Consider the following 13,442-nt stretch of genomic DNA (forward strand, 5'->3'; position numbering starts at 1 on the left):
TTCTCATCTGAAGTTTGTCAATTTTTTATTGGCCCATGGAGATCTTTTTGAAAAAAATAATATTTGGTCATCCATGTCAATTTAATCTAAAACGTCATTATTTAAAAAATGTATTTTGCTCATTAATGACAAAGATACAGTTTCTTTACCTTGTCAATACAAACAGACCCGTATCTCACTAACGAGATGGACACACACACACACACACACACACACACACACACACACACACAGCGCCCGGTTGAAACCATAGAATGTTTATGGTTGTAACAACCAACTCAGACACATCCAATGCTGCATTTTGCTGTGCACAGTAAACCAAGTACTCACAGGGCCGACACATTCTTTCTCTTTGCTGTACATACAGTCTTGGTCATAATGCCCCTCCAGCTTCTTCTTCAGCAGCGCCTCATCGAGCTTTAGGGGATCAATTTGGAAGTTTGAGTCCAGATGCTTCTGCACCCAATCAATATCTGGCGATTTGTCAACACTCCTCGGGGAAAAGCCTCGGCGTCCCCCTGCCCCCATTCTTAACCTCTTATACATGAAACCAGTGGACGGCTCTTCAGGGCTGCAACACAAACCGCGCCTGTGTTGGTATTGATTTGGTGCTAATGTGGTTTAGAGCGATAGGGTAACATGGGTTTGGTCTGCCACAGCACTGGTTTTGTGAGGATTAGGTGGCTAAAATATAAGCATCAGAGATTTGTATTTAGAGTTAATGCCCGTATTGGATGACCCTGTTGCATTTTATGTGAACTGAGGAGTAGCCGATGTTTTACATTACAGTGATGTAAACTGAGGAGAAAAGGAAAGGTCTCCCTTTGTTTTTTTTCCTTTCCCTAAAACAAACACCATCTCTGAGGAGAGCAGCAGTGTGCCAGCGGTGGTACTCCGAGCCAACGTTGGTCTTCCATTGCTGCTAGAATAGTATTATTGTGGTACAAATGGCCTCGGAGCAAAGCGTGCAGTGTTCTCACTCGGGCCGCTTAAATTATCTTGGAAAGAGCGGAAGGTTATTCAATTGGTTGCAATTTGCCACCACACAAGAAATACATTTATCTCCTTTTATGGTTGTGCCTTGGCCGACTGAAGACAGGTGGGGAATCATTGTGTGTGTGGAGAACCATAAAGATTTGCCATCTCTCTCCATCTCAGTAATGTGGCAACACAAGCACACATGATACCCCCTCAGTGCCTTTCTGCACTGAAACCTCAGCTGATGTGAGCAATTAAATGATGCCATACACAAATATGTTGGCACAAATGCAACCTCTCATACAGACTGTACCCCACAGCGTCTGTGTGTGTTCTGCAGGGGTCAGGGCTGCACTCCAAAATGTGGACGGATTTTCAATATTATCTTTGTGCTACAAAGAGCAATTTTACAATCAAGTCCTCCACCTTCATTAAAATCAAATAACCTTGAATAATGTATGATGGATAACACAAGTGTTGATATGGAGACGGTAATTCAAAGCGTCCTCGCGCGACTCTACTTGTTCGTCCTCAGCGTGCATAACTGCATGTGCTTCTGCGGGGCAAGCAACTATATCCTCCACCAAAATGTAGAATGATTAAAGTGATTCGTGTGAAGATAATCTGACAGCAAACTACAAGGGTAATTCTCATTTAGCACCATGTTAAAGTGTGTTTGCTGGATTCATCTCTAGAGGCCCGCGTGCCCCTTAGACATCACACTCTGCCTCTGAACTCATCATCTCCATGTTTGCTCGCCCTTCCTTCCTGCTTCTTGTTTCCCAGTCCCTCTCTCTCTGCTGTTTTGGTGAAATTGAATTGGAGGTACTCAAGAGGTTGGTTTCTTTTATCTGCTGATTTAGATCACATCCCCATTCCTCAGGGCTACCCCACACTGTCCCCAGCCACCCAGCTTTAATATGTGAAATATGCTGATCTTTGCCACCCCTGTAGTGTTTTTCAAATGAGCTTTTTAATGGCTTAAGATGTCACATGTAGATTCTGGGAAGATAATGCCTGTCGAGCACAGCGCAATAACGCTGAATGAGGGACTATTTCCTTTCCTGGCTTTTCCCTGAGGTTCGGAATGAAGATACTTAACTGCCAGAGTCAATTCATCCAGAGCTTGTCTGCTGCTGCTCATTATGTATATGAGCAATCATAATCACCTAGTCATCAATTAGTCTCTATTGCTTCACGCTGGAATTGAGCATTGATTTGAATATGCTTAAGAAATGAAAATGGTCATTTCTCTCCATCTCTCTCTCTCTCTCTCTCTCTCTCTCTCTCTCTCTCTCTCTCTCTCTCTCTCTCTCTCTCTCTCTCTCTCACTGTGTGCTTATTTTTATCAGAGGTCAAGTGTCTTCTTTCAGGTTATTTCAAAAGATTTTGGTTCCACCCCCCAACACCTCATCAGTGACTGTCTTAGAAATGTAAACAACTTTGTTTTACTTTTGGGGAACGCTGTTCAGTGGCAATGTTTGTCTTGCTCCCTTCTTGCCTCATGCAGGTGGGAAGGTGAACAAAGTTTGCCTCCTCAGCCTTGTGTGTGGACGCAATGGGTCAACAAAAACAATTAGATCAATTAGTTCATGGTTTGTTCTAGTCGGTTTTGGAATAACATAAAATGCCCCATCTTCTACTACGAGTTGCTGTTCTCCTTCAGGTGAGCAAATATTCAGCTTGCATACCAATGTTGTAATGGGCGAATTGCCTGGCTCCTTATAGAACTGCTCGCAGCATTGATGTTGACCTATTAGTATTGATCAGGTAGCTGTTTTGAAAGAAATACCCCTTCGGAGCGTGTTGATTGCTTGGCCCTAGTTAATATCGTTATATTTTGCATTCTGTGAAATGGCAACGGGACAACGGGACGCTTGAATTATTGTCCAAAATGCAATCTCCCGCAGGCTTCGGACTGACGATGAGTTGGATTGTCATTGCTTTCCAATTTGTTTGTAAACTGACAACAATCGAGGCCTTCTCGTCGTCTCTTCACTCCAACTGCGGTCTCGCAACTCATGCTGCTAATCGAGCTAATTGAGCAGCTCAACAAAGCAATATATATCAAACTTGGGAGACAAAGCCCTACAAGGTCATCTGGCCGATAAGTGGAAGAGCCGCTTGAAGACAAGAGTGTTGTCTTCAGCATCACTTCCACTTATTTCAAGTGAGCAACAGTGGTTGCTGTGTTACGTCCCAATATGATTCCTTTATTCCAACCCAGCCATTGATTGTGTCTACTTTAGTGAGTACATGATGTAATGTAATGAGTATTCTACTCTTTTGTTTAATTCAGGAAAAGTGAGAAAAAGCTGATTCAGATTCAACCTTATTGTTATTGCACATTGAATTGAGTACAAGTACTAGGACAACGAACAGACAGACATGTTTGCTGCCCTTGAGCACTTTACAGATGAATTGTACCATCTTTGTCATGGCGCAGCAAGTAAGCAGCTCTGGTCATGTGATCATGTAAACATCTTGCTGTCCACTTATTTCCCTTACAGTCATGTATTATTTAAACATCGCTGAAAATGCATCAATACATTCACTCATTTTAAGAGTGATGTGAATCTGTACCAAGCAGCAGGTTCATTTATATAGTGGATGGTGGACATGAGGTAACAGCGAGCGCAGCGGGGGATTTACGTAACCCAACATCTTCCTCAACTCCCAGTTTTTTAAGGAACGGTTATAATGTTAATAGATGGGCTTCAGAGGTGCTGATGGTTTGTTTTGTTATGACTTGACAGCCACAGTAACTATTTTCCCCTGTTTTCAGTTTTCAAGTTAACTGAGTTTCCCATTTACAGACATTAGGTTGATCTCGTCTAAATTCTCTGCAGGCTTTAAAAAAATATATAATTTATTTGAAATAAATTAATTATATTAAATATTAAAGATAGAATGTTTTTCCCAAAACATTAACCTTTTCATTACAAAGAAAAACAATTATGTTGAATGAATTTCACAGAACTTATTTGTTGTGTTAGTTTAGTATAATATAAAGGTACCGTATACATGTTTAGGGAAATGGCTGTCCACAACACATTTAAATAGCACAGCTGTGCACTTGACTCATGTTCACCATAATTGAAAATGTGTGACGAAAGAGCACAGCCTCGGGGGAGGAGAGGGAGGTGGTGCAGTCCCTTTATTGTTGTCTGTAGAAGGTCTCCTGAAGGTCAAAGTATGGCTGAAACCCAGATCGGCTCCTCTTTTTGTCCCCTCTCTCTTTCCCCTCCCCCACTTCAGAGTAACGTCGTTCAGTCTCTTGCGTCTCTGCCGAGGGACTGGCTGTCCCCTCCTAACTTCCATCACATGTCTAAGGCTGCTGCCCAAGGAACAGTCCGCCGCTCAGATCAATTCACCTCCTGCCCTTTATCTGAGCCACTCAGGCGCTAATCAAAGAAGGGGAGGAGCCTGTTCATCAAGCACTGCACACGGTCTGTTGTATTTCACCAGGTCCTAAGATCCCCAAGTGCCGTTTATCAAATAAAAACATTGGAAAATCCAAATGCACTTCTCAGAATATGAAACACAAATGTATTTCTGTCTCTTTTAATGAGATGTCAGGGATGTTTTTCAATGTATGCTGCTTTAATGTTGCACCAGGGACCAATTACGCTGTCACAGCCCATCATTCACTCATCTTTTTTTAAAGATCAAATCTCTTCTTACTCCCAGATGATCTTGATAGAAATGGCAAACAGTGTCAGTTTACTCTCATTCTTCAAAAAAAACAAGATTTTGTCAGCCATAAAATGGATGGAAAATGTATTCTCCAATATTACATGAATATTTATGTGTTTGAACGTGTGTGTGTGTGTGTATAGTTTATAAAATATTGAAAAAAGGTTCCTAGGCAAACTGTGGCCTCCAACATTTGGAAATCCGTCATAATTAGTTGATTGATACAATCCAGGGAGTGTGACCTTCTAGTGGAATCAATTGGACCCAAACACAGACCAACAAGAATTGACTAATTACGGTCTCACGTCCCGTACCCGTCTCTAATGGCGGAGCAGTCAGGATCTTCATTAAGTAGTCGCGGAACTTGATTACCCGACACATGCACCTGTAGATGGACGCGGCAATGGACCCATTTATCCAGTTACACAGATGTGGGGAACGTTCTCTAATGTTCTTCCTGAGGAGGATCAATCTGAGCTGCTCTGCTGATGGATAGACGGAGCCTAGATAACTGGGGCAACAGATGGGAGGAGAGAAATGAGGTGGAAAAAATATATAATGAAAGGTAAGGAAAGAAGAGAGGGGATGGAAAAAAAGGAATGGAAGGAAATGTAAGAGAAAAATAAATAAGATAAGAAAGGAAACAGGAATTAAGTGAAAAGGGGAAAGAAACATAAGAGAAAAGAAAGAAAATTAAAAGACAAGAAAGTATATTGAATTGTTTTAAGTTGTTTTGGAAGAAATGAAAGAACCACATCACTAGACACACACACACACACACACACAACAAGTGATGAAAGATATTGCAGCAGAGTCAAAACATTCCCTGTGGCTCTGCTTACAGTTTGAGGAAGAAAGATTGAACTTGAATGGTTGACAATCCTTCAACCATTCTTTCCTCAAAAAAAAGATGAGGTTGAGGTAGGAAATAACGACAGTGACTTGTTAATACAGGACAGGTTAGAGGTCCGAGGTCAGAGTGAGTGAGAATAGGAGGCTGGTTGATGGTTGAGGCCGACGTCTACGCTGCTTCCAGGTCAGACTTGCGGCTGCACGGCTGCAGGGCACTGAATCATTCCACATACAGCGCGGCTGATCCACAGGCACAAGAACAAAATGAAAAGCTTCGAAAGTAATCTTCAAGATAATAGACTTGCTCTGGCCAGAGGTGGATCAATAGCGGCCTCGGCTCGGGCAGGCGGGGAAAAAAAAGAGACGTTTTCCTTTTTCGTCTGCTGGAGATGTATCTTAACCTCGTCCATTACCAAGATGAAAGTAGGGCAGCACAGTGCAGTCCAAAGGCATTCATCTCTGTCTCCATGATATTACAGCCAGTCTTTACTCCTGCCTCCCTCCCCCTTCCTCCACCACACGCTGTGCCTCTCTGTTGCATGGCAAGGATGGATGGAAAGTGTCTAAAAGAGGTTCGCTTGTTATGAGAGTTCATTATCTTACACACTGAGGGAGGAAGGGACACAGTGAGATGTTCACATGGGGGAATCCCATGGACTGTAGGGAGTTACTCAAAGCATTGAAAAGGGGGGCAGGAGGGATGCTGGTCCCAAAAAAAAGCAGGTCAAGAGGGTCAAACACAAAACACAACACAGTATTCATAGCAGGCAGACACCACCACAATGCCAGAGTGGGAAAAGAAGTGTACTTTATTGTACCAGCAACTGTTCCACTGTTATGGAAATGCTTGTTTAAAAAGGTGAATTGTTGGTTTTGTGTCGCCCCTGGTAAAGCTTTGTTGTCCTCCCTGACAGACACTTGAACTAAGCAGGAGCAAAGTTGATCTCTCCCAGTATGTGTGTGTGTGCGACGAGCGTGTATCTGCTCTGAAATTGTGTGTCGGTGAATGTGCACACACTGCTGTTTGTCCCCTATCGGTATGCTGCCAATTGTCAGACTGGAAGCAGGCTCTTTCAAATCAAGAACAAAAGGCTCTGGTTCGCCCGCTGCAGATACGCCGCTTTCCTCTTGAATGAAGCAAAGCCAGTGGTGCAAAGACAAAGCGTGAATAAATGGGAAGGGGAGGCGGGTTGGGGGGGGGGGCACAAAAAAAGGATTTATCAACTCATGTTAGCATAGTTATCTCAAGAGGTGTGAAGAAAGAGGGAGATCCAGAAAGAAGAGGCGTAGAAGGGGGGCGTACGGAAAGAAAGAGCGCAACTGTAAGTAGAGAGGGGAAACGTTCCCATGGCCGCTGCCCTTATTTCTTCCCCCCCGGACGGTTGCTATGGTTTGGAGAGGAGTTCTGGCTGCGTCTCGTGTGGTCGCTGGTACAGTGTGACCCGGTCCAGATGGCCTGGTTCTCTTTCTCCTCGGTGTCTGCAGCTCACTGCGGGGACTGTGACAGACGCACAGCAGAGCTAACGGCCCACAGGGAGGACAGAAACACACACGCACACACACACACAAGCAGAAACCGACGCGTTTACAGACGACGGATTCGTCAGAGGGAGAAACGGGGAGAAATAAATGTTAGGACAAATACATCAGTATGTATGTTGTTCAGTCGTTTACATTATGGGGCCTGGATCACAAGGAAAAAGCAAAACAACACAAATGGTGTGTTCTATTTGTATTATTGATGTGGAAAATCTAAAAGACACGAAGAAACAAAGGAAACAAAAGAATGTGGACAAAATCCATAATAGATTACTGTCTTGAAATGAGGGGAAGAAAAGTGTATCCAAACCGAGCAGCTTAAAAACACAAACAGATAAGTGATGAATATCATACAAAACATAGATTGCTGAGTAGTGAGGTAAAGGTTTCACGCATGAATGGTTTGATAAAGATATCAATCACCTGGGCAGAGCTTAAAGCAGCACTGACCCCTTCGATTTTCTACCACAGCTCCTCATCTATCTGTCTTAACACTCGTTTGAAAGAGTGGCCCCCACTTCCTGTCGAGCGTGAAATGTGACATGGAGAGCTTCATCATTAGCTCCTGAGCGTCTGAACGTGAACTGTTGTCTGCCAGCTGCTCCTCTCCTCACACTTCTCTCAGCGCCACAGGTGCATCCCTCCAGTCCATCCAGCCCTCGAACACCTCGGCCCCGCAGCAGACTGGCTCCTGCCCTGCAATTCCCATGCTCATCTATTATCACTGACACACAGGGGCCGCACTTTGCCTCCAAGCTGGTAACAAGCTGCCAAAACATGTGGGATCTTCTCAGTCCCTCACCTTTGCTCTGTTATTGCCTGTAGAAGACATGCATCACCGTTTATATACTGTATATATATACATATGTATATATTTCACGATATATTTTTCCCGTTCACTTCTCATTCACCATTCATTTAATTTAGCTGAAGCTCCTCCACCTCTTCTCTCCGCTGAAATCACTCCAGGATACGGTGGAATTTCATGCAGAGGATCTAGCTTTAATTGGATAATTAAGAAAAGCCAGATGAGGCATTAATTGTCCTTGCTGGGAGGAGAATTGCCCATTACCAGGTGATTTTCTCAAACATGACTATTACTTACAGTATGTAAAGACTTTATGCTTCAGTGACTGGTTAATTACATCCATTACCGGGAGTGGATGGCACGTTCACACCTGGGGGAACACGCACACACACGGATGATAGAGGATTTAATTTGTCCTCCCAAGAACGCACACATTTACAGGTTATCATTCTTCTCTTATATCTCAACAGACAATGGCTGTTCCACGTCATTTTTTCCGTCCCGGAGAGGTACAGGCAGATGACTGCGGCCTTTTTTTAGACAATAATGATGGATTCTGATGCACTTGAATGTTTAACAAATACATCTCCTCTGAAAACATTTGCACTCGTGGGCTATGCCAGTTTTGACCTTTAAAGTTGGGCATATTAACATTTAAAAGCCATTATGTTTTAATGTGGCTCTGTTCCCTTGACTGAACATCTGGCTGGCTGTGTGGATTCACTTTGGTTTTCACCTCGGCTCTGAGGAGAGATCTTCATTCTTGACCAATGTGTCTCATATAAACTGTCATTGCTCATTCAGGAAACCTACTGCCAAACAGGGACACCTGCTGGCCAAATACAAGAGTTTGATGTTCCAATTTTGAATAGTTTTGACAGAATTCCCACCTAAAAAACATCCTGTTGCAGAAAGATTAGAGTTAAATCATTGTGTTTTACCAATAAATAAAGAAGGCATTAACACTTGTCTTCTTGCACAAAATAGAGAGCATTACATATTAACCACAGTCTTTCTAGACATTAATAGGAAATAATAACAATGTTATGTTTGTAGCCACAAGCATGGACGACGTTTAAGTGTTGGCATTAAAATAATGACAACCTGACATATTTTCTAAGTCGCTTGGGTGTGTGGAGATCATACTAGATCGCCACTAGAGAGCAGCAGCTGCTATTTGTGACCTGGATGGGAAAACACATGGAAATATATGAATTACATGTAAGCAATCTATACACGAATGTGTAAAAAGTTGCGTAGAAGATTACGACTTGCATTGAGACAGAAAAAGGAAGAAATAGAGGAAGGTTAGCAAAAAAATAAAATGTTTGTTTCAGAGGCAATGAAGCTGCCTGAACACTTTAAATTTTGCCTCTTATTTGTCACTGAGGGTCAGAAGTATTGGTTGTTCACACAAGCTAAAGTAAATCTAAAGTAGCGCATAGGTAAGGATGTGTGTGTGTGTGTGTGTGTGTGTGTGTGTGTACTCGGTTTTCCCATTCTCAGGGTCCCTGTTTGCACTAAACATGCATGCAAAAGAAAGTGTTTAGTGTTTGCCTCTACTGAGAAGGGTCTTGGACTTTTAAATGAATTATGGACCGTTTTATTTATAAGCAAAGAGACGTGTATGAATGTGTTTGTATTATAATCACAAAGCGGTCACAGATCAATCCTCATCACACACCGACAGTCGGCCAAACAATAGTGAGCCTGTTTCACTGAGCTTTTAAAAATGATAAATACAGAATGAATTTGATGAATTGCAAATAATAGACAACTTATTGCGAAATGAACAATTGTAATGGCTCAATGACTAAAGGACGCAAGCATGTTACCTGGTTCGGGATTTTTTTTCTGTTGGCTCAATAATTTACAGTTGAATGAGAGACAAAAGTGAAGGAAAATGAAAAATTGAGAATGAACACTCTGCCTCGTGTCAGAGTTCATTACTCTCTCACATGCCAAACTACGGTACTGCAACTGATAGTTTGGTTTATCAAACACAAGAAGAGTACAGTAAAAACAAATACTTGAGTTTAAAGTAGAACATTTTTAGTACCCTTTCTGGAATAAGATCCCAGACATGATATGCATCAAATAATATAACTGTGTTCATTTCCCAGCAGATCGGCTTTTGTCTGTCTGTCTCCATCCAGTAGCCTACATTGTTTCTCAGATTGGAAGCAGATGTTGATTCGAAGAGGACAAACAGCAGAATGAACCTCTGTAGCCGGCGTGTAACACTCACGCATATCAGCGTGCCAATATTATAGCTTAGAATTTTCCAAAAGACCCGTAATTCAAAACAGGCTTCGCACACTAATTACAAGCAGAAGATCGTTTGACATTTTATAGTTGAAGAAACATGTCCTCACTTCCACAGATGAATGCCAAGCACACTTATAAATGACCGGCTTTAACACATCTCACACTACTTTTGGAAAACTCAAGCACTTGAGAAAAGGTTATTGTGTGAGTGAATAATATAATAATAATGATAAATGTCACTGTCCGACGTGTTTGAGTTGTGTGACTGTGGCCTGTTTGAAAAGTAGTGAGTGATGAGGGAAAGAGGTCCTATAGTGATGTCATTCATCTCAGAAAAACACCAGATTACACAATCTCTTTCCCTCTGAGGTCGCTGAGAGCTTTTTGTACTTTGGTTTGGTTGCAAATTGTATTTTGTATATATTAAGGAAAAAAAATATCCTCTAATGATTAACCATGTGTAATTAATATATCCCATGATCATCTAGTTAGATCATGTTTGAGTAAATACAAATGTTGCAACATGTTTGTTGATTAAGATTCTAAACCAAATGTTTCTATTAAGTATCCTTTCAAAAATATGTCTGAGATTTCTGTTTATAGCAAAGCTCCATAAAGTTTGTGTTGTGTTGACTCCGTATATATAGATGTTGCCCATTTAAATAGCGTTTTGGCGTTAATGGGTGCGTTGCATCACTTTACATGAGCGGTGTGTAGTTCCAGCAAAGTTTTGTCGGGTCGCTCTGTACTTGTTGTTCTTGGCTGCTTAATTTCTTTCTCTGTTTTACAACCTGCCACAGTTTTCCTCATTATACAACGCTCTCCAGTATATCCTTTCTAGTATGATTATGCACTTTCATGCCATGCTGATGAGCTATGTGACTGGGTAGCTGGGTGATAACAAAAGGAGTGTGAACAAAAGGAATTTTATTTGACTTTTTAATTATCTGGATGAAGAAATGTTAACAGAACTAAACTAGTGTAGCAGCTAAAAACTGACATCAGGTTGCCGACACTCAAGACTCCAAATGAACATGTTGGCACTCAGTAAGTACCTTCACACCATGGAAAACAGGCTAGCATGTTAATACTGGACAATTATTACCAAAAAATAAAAAATAAAAGTAAAATATGGAACCTGATGGTGTCACTAGAGGAAAATGTCAGCTGAATAGTCACAGGACGTCTTCTCTGTCCATCAATACAAAGTTGGAAGATGCATCTATTAGATGTTGCCTTTTCCACAAAATTGTTCCACAAAAGTTGTCACGATGCTTCATTCAAATTCAATTCAAGATTTGCCGAAAGTCATTTGGATTTCAGGCAGACGCTTTTGTGGACAGACTATTTCTGTCCACAAAAACAAAGATCGATCAACCAGCTGGATCACATTTGGTTTTCTTGTTCGTCTTCAAGCACATCCAGTTGCAGGTTTTTGGCAACAAGAAAAGCCTTTTTTCCAGAGCAGCACGGAAAGCTAATGACAGAAACAGTAATTTAGTATATAGTACACGTGTGTAAATCCAAAAAGAGATGACAATCAAGCCACACAGAAGGCCGCTCAGATCGCCATACAGCCGCACACATTTAACATGCATGAGTTTTGTGAGTAACGCTTTTAATATTTGTAACGCATTTTCCAATTCTTTTGGTTCAGATCTCACAATAACTTCATGTCTCTGAGTGACTCATGTGATTGGGGAACAGTTCCTTGGCAACACACTCTCCTCTCTTCTCCCGTGATGTTACAGCTGAATCAGGCCAGGTTTTAAACAGCTCAAGAAATCATTTTTTCCAGCTGTTGAGTTTCCTGTATTTTATCGTGGGACCGAAAAGCACCAAGAACTGATTACCTCCACGTAGATGTTCTCCTCCAGGATACGGATTAAAGTCTTACTCTTCCTATTGTTATTCCACGTGAGTTTTGGCCTCTGTAAAGAACATAAATCCATTGATTGTGAGTGCAATCAAAGTTGGTGTTAAAATGTGAAGAGAAGAGTTTTGATGGAGAATATTCTGCTTTTCCTCCACTAGATCAAATGTCGTCCTCCTCTAGACCTTCAGATCTGAGGTCTCAAGAGGTCTCTGAACAACTCTCCAAGAGGAGAATAGACAAGCTTGTGAGCACATACCACGTCTTCCAGGTTCGCCCCACATGTTTCTAATATAGCCATTAATTCTGCATGTCTTCGTGCTTTACTGAGCTTGGAACATAAAGGAGTTGCCATAACCGTTGCACATTCTATCTATGATCAGCAGAAAAACACGTTTCCTCTCCGTCCTTCTCGTATGTCAACGTACAGTATCTTTGAGGGAGTGAGGTGGAAGCAGCTTTGCACTGTTCGGTTGTGGTGTGATAATAATGGATTTGGTCTTCCATAATTTCTCTCCAGATTTTCTTAGTGACTGTAAATCTTCCGAGTTGATCATAAGAGAGAAGCAGTGTTTATGTTTTACATGGATGTCAGATCAGTAAGTGTGTGAAGTAAACCGGATTTTGCAAAGCATTACAAAGCATTGTTGTAAATGGAACTGTGTAAATGGTAAATGGTGTTATAATGAATTTGTGCTTTATGTCTCATGTTTAAAGTGTTTGTAGAGATGAATGGACACAACTGAATGAACACAAAGCATATAGGTTTCATATAAAGTAGTTATTTTTATGTTTGAATTTTTAAATAACACTCTGCTCATTACCTGGATCTGTTAAAGTGAGGTTTTTGCTGTTTTTGATAGAGAGGCTGTCCTCATGCTTTTACTTTTACCCTCAACTTAATATTTGTTGTAATGCACTTACAAATGAAAAATGTATGACTTAATAATAAGCTGTTGGATTGATTGATAAATAATCATTACCTGCTGCTGCTCTATAAATGTCTTTGCGGATCACCCTCACACATTGAAAGAGTTTAGGTTGCTGTAATCGCACACAGCACTCGGGACACTGTGCTGCGGGTTGAGCGGGAATGACTGTTGTAGCTGAGGTGGGGGGACCGGACAGAGTGGAGACAGAGGTTAGGCTCAGAGCACTGGGGAGGTTGGTGCTGGTCCCTTTAATGACTCTACCGGTGAAAGTATGCAGAGCAACTCCTGCTACTGTCATTAGGGGCCCGGCCTCACGTTGAGGGAGAGAGAGAGTCCAGTCCACTTCCTCTAGGTCACTTCAGTGGGGGGAAAACATCCAACAGATTCTATGGTGCCAAGACATTTAGTCCACACGTTAGACTTGGGGAAGGACGTTATTTTTCATTGTAATAGAATTGCATTGATGATAAAAAAAAGGGGAATAATTTGATAATCA

Source organism: Gasterosteus aculeatus, chromosome 12, assembly GCF_964276395.1.
Source record: "Gasterosteus aculeatus chromosome 12, fGasAcu3.hap1.1, whole genome shotgun sequence".
Lineage (NCBI taxonomy): Eukaryota > Metazoa > Chordata > Actinopteri > Perciformes > Gasterosteidae > Gasterosteus > Gasterosteus aculeatus.